At 41.5% G+C, this 22,532-nt stretch overlaps 1 pseudogene; it reads right to left on the reverse strand.

Annotated features, from left to right (window-relative positions):
• Positions 1-1,594: 1,594 nt before the first annotated feature.
• Positions 1,595-22,001, reverse strand: LOC132402921 (extracellular calcium-sensing receptor-like; annotated as a pseudogene).
• Between the last annotated feature and the right edge of the window lie 531 nt (positions 22,002-22,532).

Consider the following 22,532-nt stretch of genomic DNA (forward strand, 5'->3'; position numbering starts at 1 on the left):
TTATAAAAATATTCCACGTCACTTGGAGGGCACTTTGGATGTAAGAGAACATAAAGGGATCTACAGAATTACTGTCGTGAGATTATTTAAAATCCTTAGAAATTTGCAATAACATTCACTGCGGACTAATGCAAGGGTATAACTCGAATTCATCGATAGTTCCTCGCTCCCCTGCGCCCCACCCCGCAGATGCCTTGAGTCCTTAAATGTTTATCTACGTTTATTACTCAGATTCCACAGCTTTTGTCATGAAGGTGCTTGGAGAGGTACGTGGAAGGGAAAAATAGGATATGGGTGAAACAGGGACAAAAGGAACTTGCTTAGAAAGTCGGAATTACCAATAGCTCGGACGCAGCACTTGACCATAGGTCAATAGGGAAGTCTGCTCATCTGTGATAATAACATTTTTTTCCAACAGAACAGTGCCATCGCCCTCCTTCTACAGTTCTTAAACGGTGGCAATTACAATTTAAAACACACCTTATCTGTATATGGCCTTAACCAGCGCTATGCCTCGCGGTCGAATTATGAATAGTGAAAAATCTCCTTAAATCCGTAATACCTAACAAGTCTCCATCAGCGGCTGGTACCTTCCACATGACAAATGTCTATAGCACACGACCTTCAATGAAACGTTACCACACTAGCAGCCTTTAACAATATTGTTTACTCATATCACAAAGTATCGATTACTATGTAGACTATAAAATGCTTCTACTCTGAACCAATTACAAATATCCCACCGTTTCTCGTTACACTACAACAACTATAAGAATTGCTAAACATGATCATTCTTCATATATCCACGAAACCAATTTTTAAAAAGTATTCTCGGAATCTCATAGAATTTATGAAATAGTTCGACATTTTCCCAAATCTCTCCGTCAAACCAGCAGATGGGTAGATATCTGCGTATACCTTGGCTCGTTGATTAATTATTAGAATCACGTTTCCTCACCACAGGAACCCATGGAAGCATGGAAGCAAATTACCCACTGACCAAAGGTATTGCGTTTAATACTCTGGTACTGAGGCTACCAGGTATATCATTGCAGTACGGCAAGCACTACACTAGGTTCTGATTGTGATGTTATTGAAACACTTGTTCAAAGTGCACTCCTTCGATATTAACCTTCCAATATATTTAATATATTTAAATATATTTAAGGTATATTTAAGGTCTACGACATCTTTAAATCTTTCAACACCACAAGCCATTAATTTGAACAATGACATTGAATTAGGACGTTGTAATTTTTAGTAATCCCCAACGTCAAGCTAGACTGATAGATGGTTCATGACTTTTGTAAAGTGCAGATTAGTCCTGGCGGAAGAGAATGTCTGACGCAATTGTTTAACCATCAATAACAATAAATGTACAGTAAATCGGACATCACGTTGCCTCTTGATCACACTATATGTCGGAAAATCCAATTCAAAACATTACTGAATATTTTAAACACCTTTATAATATCTGATTTAAGTTCTCACTAAAATAAACTGCCGAGAAATCAAAAAAACAGATGTCAAACTGCAACTCCTGATGGCGGAATATACGCACTGACGTGATAATGATTCAAAGGGGTGCTGATAGTTACAAGGAAGCCCCTTTTGCCATCATATGTTTCTTTGTATTACTTTCCGGTTTCAGTAATATAATGTAGCATTTCGGTGCGAAAGTACAGATGAGCAGACCGAAGCTCAATGCCCAGATTGCAAAAACTTCTGCTGCCACGGTGTACTTTCCTGGAGAGCTCACATAAGCTGGAATAAAGGTTATCCAAACAGCACAAAATATCAGCATGCTGAAGGTGATGTACTTGGCATCATTGAAACTCTCCGGGAGTTTCCGAGCAAGGAATGCAAGCACTAAACACAATGGACAACAGAGCAATATAGGCAGACACCAAGTAAAAGGCGATCAATGAGCCCACGTCACATTCCAGAATAATGATGTCTCTGTAATAACTCATGTTTCTGAGGGGGTAGGGGGGTGACACACTTAGCCAGACAACGCAAACCAAACCTTGCAAAAAGGTGAGGACGAAGACACCCAAGCGTTGCTGCGCCGGTCCGAACCAATTCATCACGCTGCTGTTGGGTAGAGTTGCTTTAAAGGCAACCACTACAAGGATTGTTTTGCCCAAGATGCAGGAAATGCACAGAACGAACACAACTCCGAAAGCTTTGCGGCGCAACATACAAGACCAGCCGGACGGTTCTCCAATGAAGGCGAGCGAGCAAATGAAGTAAAGCAGGAGGGCGAAGAGCAACAGGAAACTAAGTTCAGAGTTGTTCGCTTTGACCATAGGAGTTTCTCGATACTGATGGAAAATCACAGCGGTTGCCAATGTAAAACACACTCCCACTAGAGAAAGCACCACTAATACAAATCCGAGAACTTCTCGAAAGGAAAGAAACTCAACCTTCTTGATAACACACTGGGTTTTTGCCTGATTGGACCAGTATTCCGCTGGACATTTGATGCAATCCGTCGAATCTGGAAAAATAATTATTTGATCCGAATGTTCCTTTCACCACAGAGCTGTTCAAGATTCAAGATTGTTTAATATCATTTCTAGTGCACAAGTATAGAGGAGAAGGAAATTATCTCTACCCCGGACCGGACGCAGAACAACAACAACAACAAAATAGAGAATACAATTAATAAAACAACAAACATATATTAATACGTATATTTTCTCATACATATTGATTGCATGCCCTAACTGTGAAGCAAGGCAAAGGAATGCCAGCTCAGATGGTGACTCTGACAGGAAGTCTTAAGGTAGGAGGTCTGGAAGTATGGAGGGGTGGTGCATTGGGTGCAGGTGTTGATTAGCCTTACTGTTTGGGGAAAGTAACTGTTTCTGTTTGGTGGTGCTGACGCGGACATGGCACATAATAACGATGATGGTCCTGGCGCGAAGATTTCGCAACCTATCACTGATGGCAGTAGGAGAAACTGGACATGAGCAGGGGTTGTGGGATCCTTCACTCTATGCTTTTTTTCGGGTATACATGTATATCTTCGATTGCCGGTAGGCTAGTGCCGGTGACGCAATGGGCAGATTTGACTGCACGCTGGACAGCCTTCGTTTCTGCCGCAGTGCAGTGCTGCACTATGGAGTCACGCGGCATACTAGGATGTGCATCTGTAAAACGACCTGACTCTGGACGTGCATAGTCCAACACACCTCAGCCTCCTCTGGAAAGTAAGGGCGTTAGTGTACTTTCATGATTTTTTAGAATGTATTCTGGGAACATGAGATCTTGTGCATGACGTGCACTCCCAAGTGTTTGAATCTGCTCGCAGCCTCTACTGCCGTTCTATTTGAAATGAAGAATACCGCTCTACATTCTGCACTTACCAGTGACGTTGCTGATCTCCCCGTCGGCGCACTCTGCACAGTCAAAACAACACATCGGCTGCCCTTTCCGGCTAATTTTCCTTGTTCCAGGAAGACAGGGTTCTGAGCAAACTGCATGTGGGATCTGAAGCAAGAGAAAACATCCTGATAGTATCCATTGGATGTATAAATATTCCCATTAAGCAAGCTGAATATCTGATAAAATAATTCCTCAAAATTCAACTTGAGAAGTAAGAGAAAATTAAATCTCCTGGAACATTAAACTATGCTAATTCTGGGCAATATTATCTGTGAGGGATCTGCGCCAACATACGGGTGAGGCTAAATTGGCTACTTTTCGGGACTGGAGAAGCAGGGGCCTCATAGCAGACAAGATGGATTCTGAAGTTAGAAATCACGAATAGTTTGTCGGTGGTAATTGAATACGGAGCGTTAAACGTCGTACCTCAATGAATGCCCCTGGAAATGCGACCATATTAGAAACGAAGACTGTAAGCTACGTTTTATTTCTGTGCAAGTGTTCATACATGACCTTCAAAGCCAAGCTGACACTAAGCAACACTGTTTTCAAGTTTAGTAAACGTTAGTGTGTGAAGAGAAATAGCAGGTAGAGTCAGACATACTGATATAAGAACAGGCTACTTGGTCCTTTGAGCCTATCTCACTATTTGGTCTGATCATGGCCGATCATAGCGGGACGCAATTCCTCTTCTATGCTAGTTCCTCTTCACACTCAATGCGTTTCGAATATCTTTTTGAATCCATCAAAAACGTATCTAATTATCTGGCCTGCACCAATCTTAGGGGAAGAGAATCTCTGAGATCCATCATCATCTTAGACTAGAAATATCTATGAAACTTAGTTTAAAATGATCAGCGTCTTACTTCATGACTGCGCCCCCTTGTTTGAGACACTCCCACTACTCAAACATCTCAACGTCTACCCTGAGGCAATCAGATGTCTGAATAAGGCAATCTCTCGTTCTTCTAAACTCTTAAGCACAGACCTGGACTGCCGAAACTGCACGTTACGTGTCATTAATTTAGCATTATCGGCAACAAACACCTTTATCTACAAAATCACCTACATCCCAGGCATTCAACTGATGCCCATTACGCGGAATTAAATACATGGTAGAAGGGCCATACCGTATTTTCAGGCGTGCTCCACATGATATCTTCGATATTCATTGTTAAAAACGTGCCCTGGCGGAGCCGAGCCATCATAATACCCAATGTTTGTAATGTCAACAACACCGTTCAAATTCTTTTGTAAGTTCACGAATTCGTATCTTGGTAGAGGGTCTCCATTTTCATCGAAATACACGTTTTCTCCTGTCTTCGCTGTGAAATTCACGGTACGGAGGTAGTGCATCAACTAGGGAGGAACAATGCAAGAGAACTATTCTGTAACTGGGGTGTGGAGTCAGTGTACCTGCACGCAGTGGTTCAAATTCACCGTTAATCTTGGTTTTCATAAATTAATGTTACGTGAACAGAAGTTGGTATGTTATGTTGAAGTTGTATAAGATGTTGCTGGTGCCAAATTTATAAGTATTATGTCTATTCCTGGTTATCTACCTCCATATATGATATCAACAAGACTGACGGAATCAAATAAATCAAACTACCCTTTCCTGGACATTTCTGGAAAATCGGCTCATTAGTCCCTCGCCAACAGCAACTAGATTTCGCGGTGATAGACCCACCTTTCTCCAGTTTCGTACACATTGTGTACATTTTGGTCCTGCCAAATCCGTGAGGTTGGGATGTCTCGCCCATCCAAACCAATCCAAATGCTGTGTCAGTTACCGCCAGTGGCAAGAAACAACAGATCGGACATTGCATATAATTTATAAAGAAGTACATCTAAAAATGTTAATTTAAGGAAGCAGTTTTTGAATGGATGAAAGAAAATAAAGATAAAAGGGCCCATTACTCCTAAACAGTCCCATGTGCACTTAAGTTGGAAGATGTCTTGAACTTGTCTGTTATTCACGCGCTTGGCCCTAGGTCTGCTGGAAAGCAGGTGAGAATCAGGTACCTATGATTAAGCCCAAATGAGACAAAGGAACGCTGGAAGACCCGAAAGACCCGGAGTCTGGAGTCCACGGACCGGACAATGACACTAATATCCTTGTGGGGAGGTTTGCAATAGCTATTGGGAGTTGTTTAAACTAATATGGCAGGGGGATGGGCACCAGCATGATAGGCTGAGGATAAGCTTGAAGGACTACAAGTAGATGATGGAATATGTGATATGAACGTAATGTTTGGGTACAACTGCAGACAGAGCAAAGAGTCAAGTTCTACCACAGAGGCAATATTCATAAGGGCCTAAAGTGCAGGACTAAAAGTGCTGTATTTAAATACAAGTAGCATTCAGGATAAGGTGGATTAACTTATTACGCAGTTAGAGTCTGGTCGGTATTACAAAGGAAAAAGTGGCAGGGAAACTGAAAGATTTTAAGGCGGATTTTAAGGTGAACCGAGTGTGCTACATCCTAGAATCTCAAAATCGGATTGCTGAAGAGGTAACAGATGTATTGGACACGACCTTTCAAGAATCACTTGATTCTGGCATGGTCCTGAAGGACTGGAAAATCACAAATGTCACTCCACTCTTTAAGAAGGGAGGAAGACAAAATCGATGAAATTATAGGCCAGTTAACCTTACGCCAGTGGTTGTGAAAGAGTTGGAGTCCATTATTAAGGACCATGTGTCGGGGTACCTGGAGACAAGTGATAAAATAAGTCAAGGTTAGCGTATATTCAGTGAAGGGAAATCTTGCCTGACAAATCTGTCCAAATTCTTGGAGGAAGTAACAATCAGGGTGAACAAAGGAGAGGCAGTGGATTTTGCTTACTTCAATTTTCAGGAAGCATTCAGGAAGCATAAAGTTCTCCACATGAGGCTGGTTAATAGGACAAAATCCTATGGTGTTACAGGAAACATACTGGTATCGATGACTAGCTGAGAGGCATGAGGCAGAGAGTGTGAATAAAGGGAGCCCTTTCTGGTTGTCTGCTAGTGACTGGTCGAGTTCATCAGGGATCATTTTGGGTCCATTGCTTTTCATACAGTTTGTCAATGACTTATATAGTGTAATTGCTGGTTTTGTGTCAAAGGTTTTGGCTGACACGAAGATAGTTGGAGGGGTAGGTAGTGTTGTGGAAGCAATGCGATTGCAACAGCGCGCAGGAAAATTGGAAGGGTGAGCAAATATGTGGCAGTGTTGTGTAATGTATGATAATGTATTTTGGCAAAAGCAACAATAGTGCAGACTATTATATAAATGTAAGGAAATTGAAACATCAGACATGCAAAAGGACTTAGGATTCCTCGGGCAAGACTCCCTGAGATTGAATTCACAGATTGAGCCTCTGGTCAAAAAAAGCAAATGCAATTTTATCATTTATTTGAAGGGGAATAGAATATAAAAACAAAGAGATAATGCTGAAGTTTATGACGCTAATCAGGCCGCACATGGAGTACTTTGGGACCCTTATCTCAGAAAGAATGTGTTGTCATTGGAGAGAGTCCAGAGGAGGTTCACGTAGATGATTCCGGGAATCAAAGAGTGAGCATATGAAGAACGTTTAGCAGCTTTGGGCCTATACTGGTATTTAGAAGAATGCCGGGAGGTGGTGGGGTGGGGGGGGGGGGCGGTGGATTTCATTCAAACCTACCAAATGTTGAAGAAACTAGATAAACTGGATGTGGAGAAAATGTTACCTCTGCTGGACGCATCCATAAAGAGAGGTAAACGGGAAAAATTAAGAGGCGCCCTTTTAGCACAGTTTTAGCCAAAGAGTGGTGAATCTGTGGAATATTCTGCCAAAGACTGCGATGGAGTCCATGCTATTGGATATATTAAAGTAGAAATTGATAGAATCCTGATTGGTCGGGGCATCAACGGTTATGGAGAGAGGGCAGGTGTATAAGGTTGAATGGGTTCCGGCATCAGCTACAATGAAATAGCGGAGCGGACTCGATGGGCTGAAAGGCCTAATTCTCTGCTGCGCCTTCTGGTCTTGTGGTTAGAAGGTAGAGTGGTGAAGAAGAATACAGATGTCAAGAACAGTAAATACAGACAGGAACAAATGAACTGATACGATAGAATGGAGATATTAAAGTGTGTGGAATTTAATGTTAGGAGTATGATAGATTAAGCAAAATTACGAGGAGTATAGATAGGGTAAATGCAAACAGGCTATTTCCAACTGAGGTTGAGCAAGACTGAACTAGAGGTCCTCGGTGAAGAGCAAAAGGCGAAAATGTTAAAGGCGAGCCTGAGGGGAAACGTTTTCACTCTGACGGCAGTGCGAGTGTGGAACGAGCTGCCCACGGATTACGTTGGTTCCGGTTTCGAATGCACCGCTTCAGAGAAGTCCCGGTAAGTTCTTCGATGGGAAGATAACTCAGTGCCTATCGATGAGACGAGGCAGAATAACAGTTCAGCACTCATGGGGTCCGTGGTGCAGAAGGTAAAGAAGGAGAAGAGGGGAACGATGGTGACTCGGGGTTCAGTAGTCTTGGGAACAGACAGAATATTCTGTGGACGTGAACGGGACACCCGGATGGTATGTTACAAGGGAGGATCTCACCGATCGCGTCCACGTCATTTGAGAGAGGAAGGAAAAGCAGCCAGATGTCTTGGTACATATAAGTACAATGACATAAGAAGGAAAATCAATAAGTTCCTGAGTGAAGAATTTAGATAGCGAGGCAGAAATCTGAGAAGCAGGACCTCCAGGATAGTAATTTCTGGCTTGCTATCAGTGCACGTACTAGTGAAGGTTGAAACAGGTTGATTTGGCAGATAAATGCGTGGCTGAGAAACTAGAGTCGAGGCAGGGTTTCCGGTTCTTGGATCACTGGGATCTCTTCTGCCTATAAGACCTAGACAAAAAGGATGTGTTACACCTGAACCCGAGGGAGATCAATATTCTCGCGGGCAGGTTTGTTAGAGTTGTTGGGGAAGGTTAAAACAAATTTGGCAGCATGGTGGGAACCGGAATGAAGGGAGTCAGGATAGGACGGATAGTAAAACAACAAAATAGTGTGCAGTCAGACAGTCTGGAAGGGCAGACAGTTGATAGGGCAAAATTGCAACCAGCATGGTGAGTATCAGTTCGTTAGGGATGCAAAATTAAAAAGGGTAGCAAAGATATCACCCAAAGACTTATATCTCAATGTACGGAGTACAAGGGATAAAGTGGATTATCTTGTTGCACATTTACAGATAGTCAGGTGTGATGCTATGGCTATCCATGAATCGTGGCAAAAGAATGGTTGCAGTTGCGAACTAAATGTCCAAGGTTTTACGTGGTATCAGAGTGATAGGAAGGTAGACAGAGGGGATGGCGGGGCTTTGCAGGTAAAGAATGGCATTAAATTTGTAGAAAGATGTGACAGAGAATCGGAAAATATTCAATCCTCATTGGCTGAGTTAAAATTATCCTGATAGCAGTTATATACAGGCCTCCCAGTAGTAGCTGGGATGTGGACTACATATTACATCAGGAAATAGAACAGGTGTGTCAAAAATGTAATGTTATGATAGTCGTGGCAGACTTTAACATGCAGGTCGATTCGGAAAATCAGGTCAGTAATGGATTTCAGGAGAGTGCGTTTGTTGAATGTCTACGAGATGGCTTTTCAGAGCAGTTTGTTGTTGAGCCTAATAGGGGATCAGCTATACTAGACTGGGTGTTATGTAATGAACTTGAGGCGATTAGGGAGCTTAAGGAAAAAGAGCCCTTAGGAGCCAATGATCACAATATGATCGATTTCCACTTGAAATTTGATGAAGAGAAAGTAAAGTCTGACGTAGCAGTATTTCAGTGAGGTACATGAGTTAACAGTGACATGATAGGAGTTTCCCAAAGTAAATTGGAAGGAACTGCTGTCAGGGATGAAAGCGGAGCAGCAATGGCGTGAGTTTCTTGGAGAAATGAAGAAGGTTCAGGACAGTGATATTCCAAAAAAAACGGAGAAATACTAAAATGGCAAAGAGTGTAACCGTGGCTGACAAGGGAAGTCAAAGCTATTATAAAAACAAAAAAGAAGGCAGACAACAAAGCAAAAATTAGCGGGAAAAGTGAGGATTGGGAAGCTTTTCAAACCTACCAAGAACAACTAAAAGAACCATTTGAAGGGAAAATGAAATATAAAAGCAAGCTAGAAGGCAATATCAAAGTGGATAGTAAAAATAAAAGAGAAATGAAATATGACATAGGACCGCGAGAAAATGAAGCTGGAGAAATCGAGAAATAATAACGTGGACAAGGAGACGACAGATGAACTAAATGGGTCTTTTGCAACAATCTTTACTGTGGAAAACACAAGCAGTGTTCCAGAAGTAGGAGTGTAGGAAGGAAGGGAATTGGCGCAGTTTGAGCAAAGACATCACTCAAAGAGTTATATCTCAATGTACGGAGTGCAAGGGATAAAGTGGATAAAGCAGAAAGTGCTCAAAAAGCTGAAAGACCTAAGAGCGCTTAGGTCACCCCGACCAAAAGAACTGCACCCTAGGTTTCTGAAGGATATAGCGTTAGAGATTGTGGAGGCATTAGCAATGACTTTTGAAAAATCAATGTACTCTGGCATGGTGCCACAGGACTGGTAAATTGCAAATGTCACTCCACTTTAAGGGAGAAAAGTATCAGAAAGGAAATTATGGACCAAATAACTTGACCTCAGTGGTTGGGAAGATGTTCGAGTCAATTCTTAAGGATGAGGTTTTGGAGATTCTGGTAGCCCAGAACAAGATAAGAGAAAGTCAGCATGGTTTCCGTAAGGGAAATAATCCCTAGGAAACCTGTTGGAATTCTTTGAGCAGAATACAACAAGATAAATAAAAGGGATGTATATGTCGATTTTGCATATTTGGACTTTCCAAAAGTCGCGAACCAGATGCCACACATCCAGGCTGCTTACCAAGTAAGAAGCCCATGGTATTACTGGAAAGTTGCTGACATGGTTAGAACACTGGCTGATTGGTGAGAAGCAGCGAGTGGGGATAAAAGGATGCTTGTCTGGTTCGCTGCCAGTGGAGAATGGTGTTCTGCAGGGGTCAGTCCTGGGACCGCCTCTTTTTATGCTGTATATCAATGACTTCGATGATGTAATAGATGTCTTTGTTGCCAAATTTACAGTTGATACGAACATTAGTGAGGGGGCGAGTAGTGTTGAGGAAACAGGCAGGCTGCAGAAAGGCTTCGACAGATTAGGAGAAATGCCAAGAAAGTGGCAAATGAAATAGAATGATGGAAAGTGCATGGTCATCCACCTTGGTAGTAGAAATAAATGCACAACCTACTTTCTAAACGAAGAGAACATTCAAGAATCTGAGATGCATAGGGACTTGGGATTTCTTTTGTAGAACATCCTAAAGGTTAACTTGCAGAGTGCGTCGGTGTTGAGCAACGCAAATACAATGTTAGCATTCATTTCAAGAGGTCTTGAATACAACAGCGGAGATGTGATACTGAGAAGTTAGAAGACACTGGTGAGGGCAGAAGTTGAGTAATTAGTTGAGTTTTAGGCTCCTCATCTAAGAAAAGATGTGTTGGCATTGGAAAGGGTTCAGAGGAGGTTCACGAGCGTGATTCCGGGTAAGCATTGTCATACGAGAAACTTCTGATGGCTTTACGTCTGCACTGGGTAGAATTTAGAAGGATGAGGGGGACTTCCATTGAATCCCTGGCCAGAGTAAATATAGAAAGCATATTTCCCATGGTGGGAGAGTCTAGGACAAGAGGGCACAGCTTCAGGATAGAGAATGTTCATTTAAATCACAGACACGGAAAAATTTCTTAAGCCAGTGGGTAGTGAATTTGAGGAGTTTTCTACCCAAGCCGTCTGTAGAGGCTCGGTCGTGGGGTTTATTTATCGTAGAAATTTACGGGATGTTGTTTGGACGTCAAAGCTTACGGGGAGAAGCCCGGGGAATGGGCTTGAACAGTGGAAAAAAGAATGTTCTATGATTGAATGGTGGAGCAGACTCGATGGGCCCGGTGGTCTAATTCTACTCCCGTCTGTTATGGTCTGACGATCTGACAGATGAAGCGAAGGGCCTGCTCCACCTAAACCGTGATGGGTCCTTAATCCTGGCGAATTGCTTAACTAGAGTTGTGCAAAAAGCTTTAAACTAAATACCGGAGGGTGGGCTCGACAAGCATGGGTGAAGTAAAGACAAAATTGTGGATAAAGATAAAGTAAAAACAAAAGTTAAGAAACAGCCAAAGAAGGGCGGGGTGCATGCAGAAAAGTGTACTAGAGGCAAACATTATTCGATTTTAAAGGCACAATGAATGTAAGGGCACTATTTGAATGTACATAGCATTCATAACAAGGTCAGTGAATTTGTGGCATAAATCAGTACAAAGTGGTTTGATTTGCCATTACATAAACGTGATTGCAAGGTGGAGAGGATTGTGAATTAGATATCTAAGGATATTATGGCATGCAGAAGGATAGGCAAGAAGGTAATGGAGGTGGGAAAGCGCTCTTAATTAAGTATAGGATCAGGGCGACAGAGAGAGACAATATAAAATCTAAGAAGCAGAATGTTGTGTCTATCTGGGTAGGAATTAAAAATAGTAAGGGAAAAAAAAGATTACTGGTTGGAGCTGCCAAGAGTCCACCGAATAGGAACTTTACATTTACAGTTACAATAAACCAAGAAATAGCTGATGCATGGTAGAATGGAACAGCAGTTATCATGGGGGACTTTAACTTGCACATAGATTGTGTGATTCAAGTTGGTCGAAGCTATCTTGAGGAGGACTTCGTAGGGTGCACACGTGGTAGTTTTCTTGAACAGCATGATACTGAACCAGAAGGGTACAGCTTATCTTGGATCTGATCCTGTGCAATCAGACGGGTAAAATTTGCAATTTTCTCTTTAGGGATCCTCTTGAAAAGAGTGATCACAGTATTATCGAGTTTCTCATACAAATGAAGGGTGCAATAGCTCGATTTAAAAGCAGAGCATTATGCCTAAACAAGGGAGGATACAACAGCATTAGGAACAAGTTAGAAAATGTAGACTGGGAACAGAGACTATATGGTGGGAAGGTTGAGGTCCAGTGGAAGTCTTTTAAATAGGTTTTTTACGCTGCTGAACAGAAGTATATTCCATTTCCATGCAAGGAGAGTAAGGATGCCGAGAGCCAGCCAAGAATAACTAAGGAAATAAAGGAAGGCCTCAAACTAAAACCTTTTGCGTACAAAGTCGCAAGAGCAGTGGGAAACTTGAAGATTGGGAAAACTTTAAACAGCAACCACTAAGCCAGCAATAAAGAAATTGAAGGTAGATTATGAAAATAAATTAGCACAAACTATAAAATGGATAGTAGAAGTTTTCATAATTATATAAAGAGGAAAAGGGTGGCGAAAGTGAACGTAGGACGAGAAGGGGAAATTGATATTGGATAATGCGGCAATGGCCAAAGCTTTGAATGACTATTTTGTGTCGGTTTTGACAGTGGAAAGTACTTCTAACATGCCGAAGAGAGATTATATAGATGCGATGGGAGATGTCTCAAGGACCAATAGCTATCATTGATGAGGTGGTGCTGAGTATGTTGTGGGCCGAAAGATAGACAAGTCCCTTGGTCCTGGTGGAATGCATCACAGGGTACTGAATGAAATGACAAAGGTTATAGTCGAGACTTTGATGATAATTTACCAAAATTTTCTGGATTCTGGGCAGGTCCCGATGGATTGGAAGAAAGCGAATGCCACACTGCCGTTCAAAACATAAGGTAGGCAAAAGGCAGGTAACTATAGGCCAATTAGATGAACATCTGTAGCTGGGAATATGCTTGAAGCTATTTTTAAATAATAAGTAGCGAGACATCTGGAAAGAAATGGACCCATCAAGCATGGATTCAGCAAAGACAGGTCCGGTTTAACAGACTTACTGCAGTTATTTGGGCATATAACAAGTGTAGTGGATAGAGGGGAACAGATGAACATCATTTACCTGGATTTCCAGAAGGCGTTTGATAAAGTGCCACATAAAAAGACTTATCCATAAGATAAGGATGCTTAGAGTTGGGGGTAATGTATTAATATGGATGGATAATTGGTTAACTAATTGGTTAAATAATTGGTTAATCCCAGCAGAGAGCTGGGATACATGGGTGCCACTCTGGTTTGTTATGAATGGTGAGCGGTATGCCTCAGGGAGCAGTTCTGGGCCCTCAACTGTTTACCATATATATTAACGATCTGGAAGAGAGAACCGAGTGTAGTGTATCTACGTTTACTGATAACACTAAACTGAGTTGAAAAAGACATTCTGCAGAGGATACAGAGAATCTGCCGAGAGATATAGATAGGTTAAATGAGTGGGAAAAGGTCTGGTAGATGGAGTACAATATTGGTAAATTCGAGCTCATCCGCTTTGGAACGAAAAACGGAAGATCATATTATGATTTAAATGGTCAAGGATTGAAGCATGCTGCAGTGCAGAGGGACTTGGGAGTGCTTCTGTATGAATTGCAAACTGTTGGTTTGCAGGTGCAGCAGGCTATCAAGAAGGTAAATTGATAATTAGCCTTCATTGCTAGAGGGATTGAGTGTAAGCGCAGGGAGGTAATGCGGCAACTGTACATGGTACTGGTGAGGCCGCATCTACAGTATTGCGTGGAATTCTGGTCTCCTTACTTGAGGAAGGGTTATACTGACCTTGGAGGCGGTGAAGAGGAGATTCACGTCTGATTCCAGAGATGAGGGGGATAGACTAAATGGAGAGATTGAGTCGCCTGGGACTATACTCGCTGGTATTATGAAGGATGAGAGGAGATCTTATAGAAACATATAAAATATGAAAGGGATAGATATGATAGAGGCAGGAAAGTTGTTTCCACTGGTAGGTGAGACTAGAATTAGGGGATATAACCTCAAGTTTCGGGGAGTAATTTAGGACAGAGATGCGGAGGGACTGCTTTTCCCAAAGAGTGACAAATCTGTGGAATTCTCTTCCCAATGGTGCAGTGGAGGATACCGCAGTAAATACTTTTAAGGCAAGATTGGATAGATTTTTGCATAGTAGGGAAATTAAAGGTTATGGGGAAAGGCAGGTAGGTGGGGATGAGTCGATGGTCAGATCAGCCATGATCTTATTGGATGGCGGAGCAGGCTCGAGGGCCACATAGTCTATTCCTGCTCCTATTTCTTATATTCTTATGTTATTTTCTGTAGTGCTGTATGGCCCCATAATTCTGTACGTAAATGACTGAAATGTACTTGGGATCATTCCCAAATCAAGTATCATATATTGGAGACCGTAGATGCCCGGATCTGGAATAAAAGATTTATGAAGGAAAGGGATAGACTGGATACTTCCCTCGTCAGATTTTCCCTGACTCGCTGAAATCCTCGAGCATCTGGTATGTTTCTCGACATTGATATTTGGGGCAGCTCATTAGCACCCGCTGTAGCGACTCGGAACAAACCGTTGACAATATATTCCTTTTCATATGTGCTGCCTGAACTGCTAACTTTCCCCAGCAATCGGAGTGCGTTATTCTGGATGACTAACAAGCAAATCTCTTGTGTTTCACTTATTTATGTGGTGGGAGTGCCCGGGGAGTGGATAGGACAACAAGTAATATGGTTGCCTCGGTTCCTTGATTATTACTACTGAATACCAAGTCCTAGGTTGACGGTACAGGCTAGAGATTTCAACTCATTTAACGCCACTACAAAACCGAAGAAGTACAGTCGGTGTACTTCTTTCCCATCGAACTCCCTTCGATATACAGTCGAGATGCTGCCCTATCACCGTCACCTGACAGAGAGGAACACAGTCCACGCGGAAAGTGGAGTTCTTTCCAACAGTCATCTTTCAGCCAATGCGCTCAGCAAATGATCGAATCATGACTCACTCTGGTATTGGTGGAGATTGCATCTCTATACATTAGTGGCCCCATTCCCCACTTAATAACGGATTGACGTGTTTAGCATTTGAACCCATCTTCTGACAATAAAGTTTTGATCACAGCAAGATAACTAGTTACTAAAGTATAGTCGGCTATATTCTCCTGCACATGAAAATGGGACATTATATAAGTTTGAAACAAAAGTCACACATGTCCATGTTGTCAATTAGCCGCTTGGTTTAGTAAAGGAAGTACAGGCCTACTTGCCACGGCTCGAAATTTGAAATATGTGCACATGTGTTATTCATAAATGGCCCGTGGCCTTCCACACAGGTTAACAGATCGTGGAGTGCTTGAGCGATAGAGTAGACAGCTTTGTACACATGGTATGAACTCCTTTCCATTATCGTCGGGAGATAGGTATTGTCTATCCCTTCCATTTGTTCCTTCCCTGTGCATTGTTGAACTTCACCTGGGGAATACCCCGGACTTGTCGTATTGTCTGTGGTAAAGGAACATGTGAAAAGACTTTCCCAAAACTCCTCCACCAAAGTATTGTCAGGGAAGTTAGAAGGATGGACATTATGCAGGTAATCTCTGAGATCATCTATCTCTGTCCTTCGCGTTGACAAACCGATTGTCCCAGCGAGATACATTTCGCTTGCTTCAGGGGGAGAAGATTTCCTGTCATCCACGCTTCACTTCCAATCCACTGTATACCAGTTACATTTTGACGCCATATTTCGTTGAACAAAATTCGCATATCAGTACCCTGAGCAAAGGCCACCACGACTTTAGTGGAGGCTTGTTTAATCACCTGGACAACTTTGCTGATTTTCTCTGGCGGGTCCGTCCTGTAAAATGACTCAGAGTAGGCAATGCAAACCCCAAACCTTTCCACATGTTCCACAAATCCTTGCATTCCGAAAATACCGTAATCGTTGTTACTTCTAATGGTACCGATCCAAGCCCAGCCAAATGTTCTCACCAGCTCAGCGAGAATTCTGGATTGATTCTGATCGCTGGGAATAGTTCTAAAAAAGGTGGGGTCTTCTTTCTTATTGCTGAGACAGGAGCAGGTGGAGTAGTAACTAACCTGTAGAGAAGGAGTATAATATAAGTTAATGTAAGTTATGAATAAATGCAAGTTACAGATATACCGTCTGCGATTTTCTCCTCGTGTTGAGATGTCTCATACCATAGTGCTTGTAGTCAAGGAGAGGGATCGGAAAGATCAAAGCACATTTACTGATCATTGCATGTTGCTCACAGACAATGTTCAGTGCCTGAAATGCACCACCTGGGGTGGCAAATGAGGAAATACGATAGAACTAATTAGTGGCCCTTGGTTGCGTACATGAATTTGCAAAGAACGGAGGGGCATGGTCATTATGTAGACAAAAGGGACCACTTCAGTTAGCCATTTGACCAATAGTTAATTAAATTTTGCACAAGACATAATCCAGAGGGAATATTCCTGAGCTGCACTTTTCTACGTTCAATTTTATTTGGTCTAGTGCAGTGAAATTTTACAGAGGACAATTCAATATTTTTTTACAGTTTATCACGTTGAAAGGCGCATAACCAATTTATAGCTAATTCCAACTACGATAGAATCTTATATGTAATAACATATTTGTCTTTATTGTGTTTGTATCTTAAGCTAACACGTCCCTATTTCAACGTAGTCTTGACATGGGACCGTATGTTTGTGTCGATGCTATTAAGGGTATGGTACACCCACAGTAAAAATGCAATTCAATACTTGACACGTTACCAGAGGAAGCCCAAACGATCCAATTGCCCTTGCCGTTACGATAGAGTTTGTAGACGGACCACAGCCAACAATGGCAGCGACATTGGAGGAACCTCTACATTCAGGGTATTCAATCAATTCTTCTCTTCCGTTGATTAAAGACAGTGCAGCTTTCGACGCGATCGCGGAGGACGAGCAGTCATCGTGGATCTGATAACCGAGTGTGATCCCCGGGAGGAGATTCTCATTACGGTTTATTTCTTCAATGGCAAAAATCATCGTCTGCGCCTGTCGGAAGCTTCCAAACCCAAAACTGAGGGATAAATTTAAGCCGAGATGATAAAAGTCTTCATATCCCCGATCCAACCGGAAGTGACATTAAACAATCTTGAATCTTGAAGGATTAAACACTGTAACAATTTTCTTGTCGATAACCTCGACACCGGACCCACACTGATTGATGTCAATTCCAGCACCTATCAGCTCAAGATACAAAATATGGTTGATTTCACAGTTAACAGGTTTAAACGTACCCTACAGGAGAGGGCTCGAAGGGGACCATTGTTTTTCACAGCAGAAGGTCCACTTCACAAGGAGGGCAAAGCAAAACACACCAAAACGCCGGGGTGACAGCATGTTTCTGCAGAGGGAAATGAACAGTTGTCGTTTTGGGCTGAGACCTTTCGTCAGAACTGGAAAGGAACAGTGCGTGAAAGGTGTTATATTCCGGGAAAGCCGACTAGCAATCTTATGAATATAGTGATTTAAAGTGGAGATGTGCGGGCTAAAAAAGAAATCTTAAAACAAACACAAGAAAATCTATAGATGCTGGAAATCCAGTGTACACATACAAATGCTGTAGCGACATACCAGGTCAGGCATCATCTATGGTGTGGTATAAAACCTCGATGTATCTTTCCATAACCCTGCAAAGGGATTCATCATCATTCTGAACTGCATCAGAGCTCGCTGATATTAAATAATTTTTGATACACAGAGCACATGGAACAGTTGAGCACATTAAATGCCTAACTAAACTAATCACTCCTGCACAATGACCTTATCCCTCCTTTCTCTACGCATTCATGAGCCTACATCAGAGAGCTTAAGCAGAGATAACGTATATGCTCTGACCACAAACCCTAAGTGCATTCTAGCCATTTACCACTCTCCGTATAATATAACCGACCCGCATATCTACTTTGCAATTTTCCTTTGGCTTCCTTAAATGTATGCCAACTGGTACGAGAGACTTGTGTTGGCCAGCGAGAAAAAAAAAACTACTCTGAGTGAGCAGACGTGATGGCGGACATTTTTAGATTGTTCTTGCAGTCTCAATTTGTGAACCGTTTGATAAACTCATTTTTACTCTGCGATAACTTAGTCAGAATAATTCAAAGTGGAGACAAAGAATTGCTGTTAATAATCTGCTTAACCTGAGACAAAGATCAGAAAATGTTTATTGTGTACAATGAGAGATTTTCAGAAGTATTCTCGTCATCCGTGCCCAGAGTCTGAGTGACACGATTTGACTGGTTTGAACCTGTCAAAGTTGAACTAAACAAATTAAGTCTCATGAGGTAAGATGTTGAAGCCGAACGCTGGAAAATAATACTTTCTATAGCTTTCGGCTGCATCAACTGGAATCTGACCCAGGCCAATTAAATGACTTCAAGCCAAAAAGATTGAAACATCATAGGATGATAAGGAGAAGAATAAATATATATATATGATTTAGAAGCTCAGGCGTATTTGAAACCCTTCTATAATGCATCTATACTAATATTTATGGTATGTTGTTGGGAATGAGAAATATTCCTTTAGATAAAATGAAAAATCTTTGGGAACAAGTATTACAGATTTCAATAAATGAGGATACTTGGAATGAATTTTTTAAAAATTGGTTATTACCTCATCGTTATGTGCCCGTCATTCTCTTCTACAATTTAAAGTAGTTCATAGAGCCTATATGTCTAAAGATAAGCTGTCTCGTTTTTATTCGGACATATCTCCCCACTGTGATAGATGTAATGATGTAGAAGCTTCACTAATCCAAATGTTTTTTATTTGTCCGAGTCTTGAAAAAATATTGGAAGGAAGTATTTCAAACTTTTTCGGTGCCATTTAAAGTAAATTTTAAACCTAATCCTTTGACTGCCTTATCTGGTATTGTTGGAGGAAGTGATATTATTTTGGAGACCCACGATTTGCATATTTTGGCCTTTATTTCTCTTATAGCCAGGAGGGCATTGTTGCTTAAGTGGAAGGATGCCACTCCGCCTACTCATACTCATTGGTTACATGATGGTTACATCTTTCTTAAATTTAGAGAAGATTTGCTGTTCAATTTCTGAACCTAGACAGGATTGTTTAACTTTGTGGGACCTTTTTGAATTGCTTTCAAAATCTTTGATTTGCTATTAAGCACAGATGTTGGTTAATAATACGTTTTACTATATGTTAAGGATTTTTTTTATCGAAACAACTTTTTTTCCGTCTGGTAGTCTGTTTAGATTTTTTGCATAATAATTTTTTTTTCAATTTTAAGTTTAAATTTATTCTATATGGATATGGGGTAATTACCCGTCATCTGTGATTTCAATTATATATATAATATAATATAATATATATTACATATTTTACAGTACCCTGTATTTTATTATGTAAGAAATTAATAAATTATTGAAAATATTGAAAAAGAACGAAAAAAGCTCAGGCGTTCACTGCTCTGGTGACCAACCATCGCGGATGTATAGGACTCCATGATGGACACGTGGAGACAAAATCCGAACCACAAGGAACTTCTGATAATCGTAGACTCCCTTTCCTGGATATTACTTTTTTCGGCTCTTTGACTGCTCATGGAGTGTCAAGGAAACTTAGCAGGTGTGAACACAGGTTTTCAACGGTGAAATTCATGGGCATGTTAGGCGACAAAGAAAGTTACACGGGAGTAAATATAGATACTCTCTGTGTCAGATGGATTATTATTGCTGAGGGTTAATGTGTTTAACCTTTCCATAATGGCAAAATGAAACAGGTTGTGTGTTTTCCACTTAAAGAGGAAGATGAAATATTAATGTCAACTGCGTTTAGAAACTGACGCAAATGAACAATTTGCCTTTGACTCTCAACAATTTTTCATCACTGCACCATAGAACGTAACCTCTTCGGATGCACTGGATGCCTAATGGATAGATAGGGCAGCTGTTGTACCCGAGGCAGCAAGATAATGTAGAATGTTGCGGACGCAGATCAGCATATTATGGACACCAGCATTCCCTGCATGTTTACACTTCTCGCTGTCTCGTTAAAGGGCTTCCACCCAAAGAGACATTCGCCCAGCTTCTTACCTTCTCCAACCTCCTTCTTTCTCACCTGATTTCACCTATACTCTGAGGGCTTGTGCTCCTTCCCCTCACCCTTACCTTCGTATTCTAGCTTCTGCTCCTTTATTTTCGGTCCTGATTGAGAGCATGGGCCCGAAACCTCGACTATATATTCCCCTGCTTATGTTCTGCCTGACATTTGCGATGTTATGTTGAAATTGTCTAAGTCGGTGTTGAAGCCTAATTTGGAGTATTGTGTGCAGTTTGGTGACCTAACTACAGGAACGAAGGAATCTAGGTTGAAAGAGTGCTGAGAAAATGTACATGGATGTTGTCCGGTCTGGAAACTTGAGGTAAAGGAATTATTGAATAACAGAACGTAGAAGATTTAGAGGAGATTTGACAGAGGAATACAAATTTCAGAGGGATATAGATATGGTAAATGCGAGCAGGGTTTTCCTCTGAGGTTGCGTGGGATCACAACCAGAGGCTATTGGTTCAAGCTGAAAAGTGAGAAGTTTAAAGGGACCATGAGGGAATCGTGCTTCACCTAGAGCACCATAACCGTGTGGAATACATTGCCAGTACGTGATGCATGCGAGTCGATTTCAGCGATTAAGAGAAATTTGGGCAGGTACTTGGTTAGTAGGGGAATGGAAAGCCAGGTACCAGTGCAGGTCTATGAGAGGAGATAGTTTAAATGGTTTCAACATGGACTCGTTGCACCAAAAGGCCGGATTTTGTGCTACAAATCTCCATGACTTATTAAGTACTAAACAAAGACCGCTTTAGATTTCAACGAAGGGCAAATGAAATATCTCCTCGAAACTCACCTTTGGTATATGATGCCTTTCGGGGCAGAGATAAATGTCTGATACCGCTTTTGTTAAAATAGAGATTACGACCCGTTGACAGAAATCAGCGGATCTGGTAGGCTGTGCGTTCAATGAAGTATCTCCGGGTCTCGATATGAGACGTTGACTGTCCATTCCCTTTCTTTGATGCTGCATTAGTAGCTGAGTCTCTCTCTCTCATAGAATACCAAGACATAGACATATCTCACCAACAGTGCAATGTGCAGCATCACAGTGGACAACAAGTATCTGGTGCAGACCGACCATTGTAGATACCTTGCATAAAGCACACAACTGAATGTTCCCTTTCATTTGATGACAGAGTTTCTAATGAGGCATTTTGGCACCTAGTTTAGTACATTCCCTAGCCAAGGCGACCCAGCAGCAGACAAAATACGTAACACCTTTTACTATAACCTCTGAGATAATACCTACCATGACTTTTGATGAACGTTATTTCAACTATATCACGTTCATAATAAATCTAAAGTGACTACTCACCATGCTGAAACAGTAACACTAAAGGTCAATGATAACAGAAAGCAATATTTTCAGAAGATAATTAGCTCTCACATTTGAAAGTTCTACTCAACGGTAATAGCGAAGAACTGCCAGTCAACAAGACGGAAACTCACCTTTTGCACACGATGCTTTTCGGGGTAGAGATGAATGAATGGAAGTCCTGAATCAGATCCAAATGTATTGTGAATATTCCGCCGAGGATGATATCTCCGTCCTTGGACAAAACAGGCAGGCTGACTTTTGCTCTACGTTTGCAGAGGATTCCATGCATTTTTGGTGAAGCGAGAAACAACAACAGAAACAGAAATGGAGACATTTCTCTTTTGCAGCGACTTATTACAATCAGAGGGAAGAACGTGGATTTATATTGCCTTCATCAAGTTCAGAATATATCCCAAAGCGCTTTCCAAAGATGTAATTGATGTAATTGATTCGGACACCGATGATGACATCGTACACGAGGGGCGCATGCATTGATGGAGCTGCATCTGGATAACAGCTGGGGAAACTCAGAGAGAATAGATTTTACGTCTAATAGATGGACATTTGCAGTCCCAGCGGGGTATAAAGGTTTTCCAAAGAAATAAGAAGGAACCCAGAATGTACGAAGGTCTGTTCATTGTAATAATTGACACCTGATATATGATTCAGTCATTAGTCACCTGGTTCCATCGTGAATAACTGAAACAAATTCTAAGTTAAGTAATAGCTGCAACAAATCCTGGCCCTGCCATGTAGAAGCCACTTTCAAGAAACCTCACCGAACCCCTACTTCCACATGAGACAAAAAATGTCATTCCCG

This window comes from Hypanus sabinus, chromosome 2, assembly GCF_030144855.1.
Source record: "Hypanus sabinus isolate sHypSab1 chromosome 2, sHypSab1.hap1, whole genome shotgun sequence".
Classification (NCBI taxonomy): Eukaryota; Metazoa; Chordata; class Chondrichthyes; order Myliobatiformes; family Dasyatidae; genus Hypanus; species Hypanus sabinus.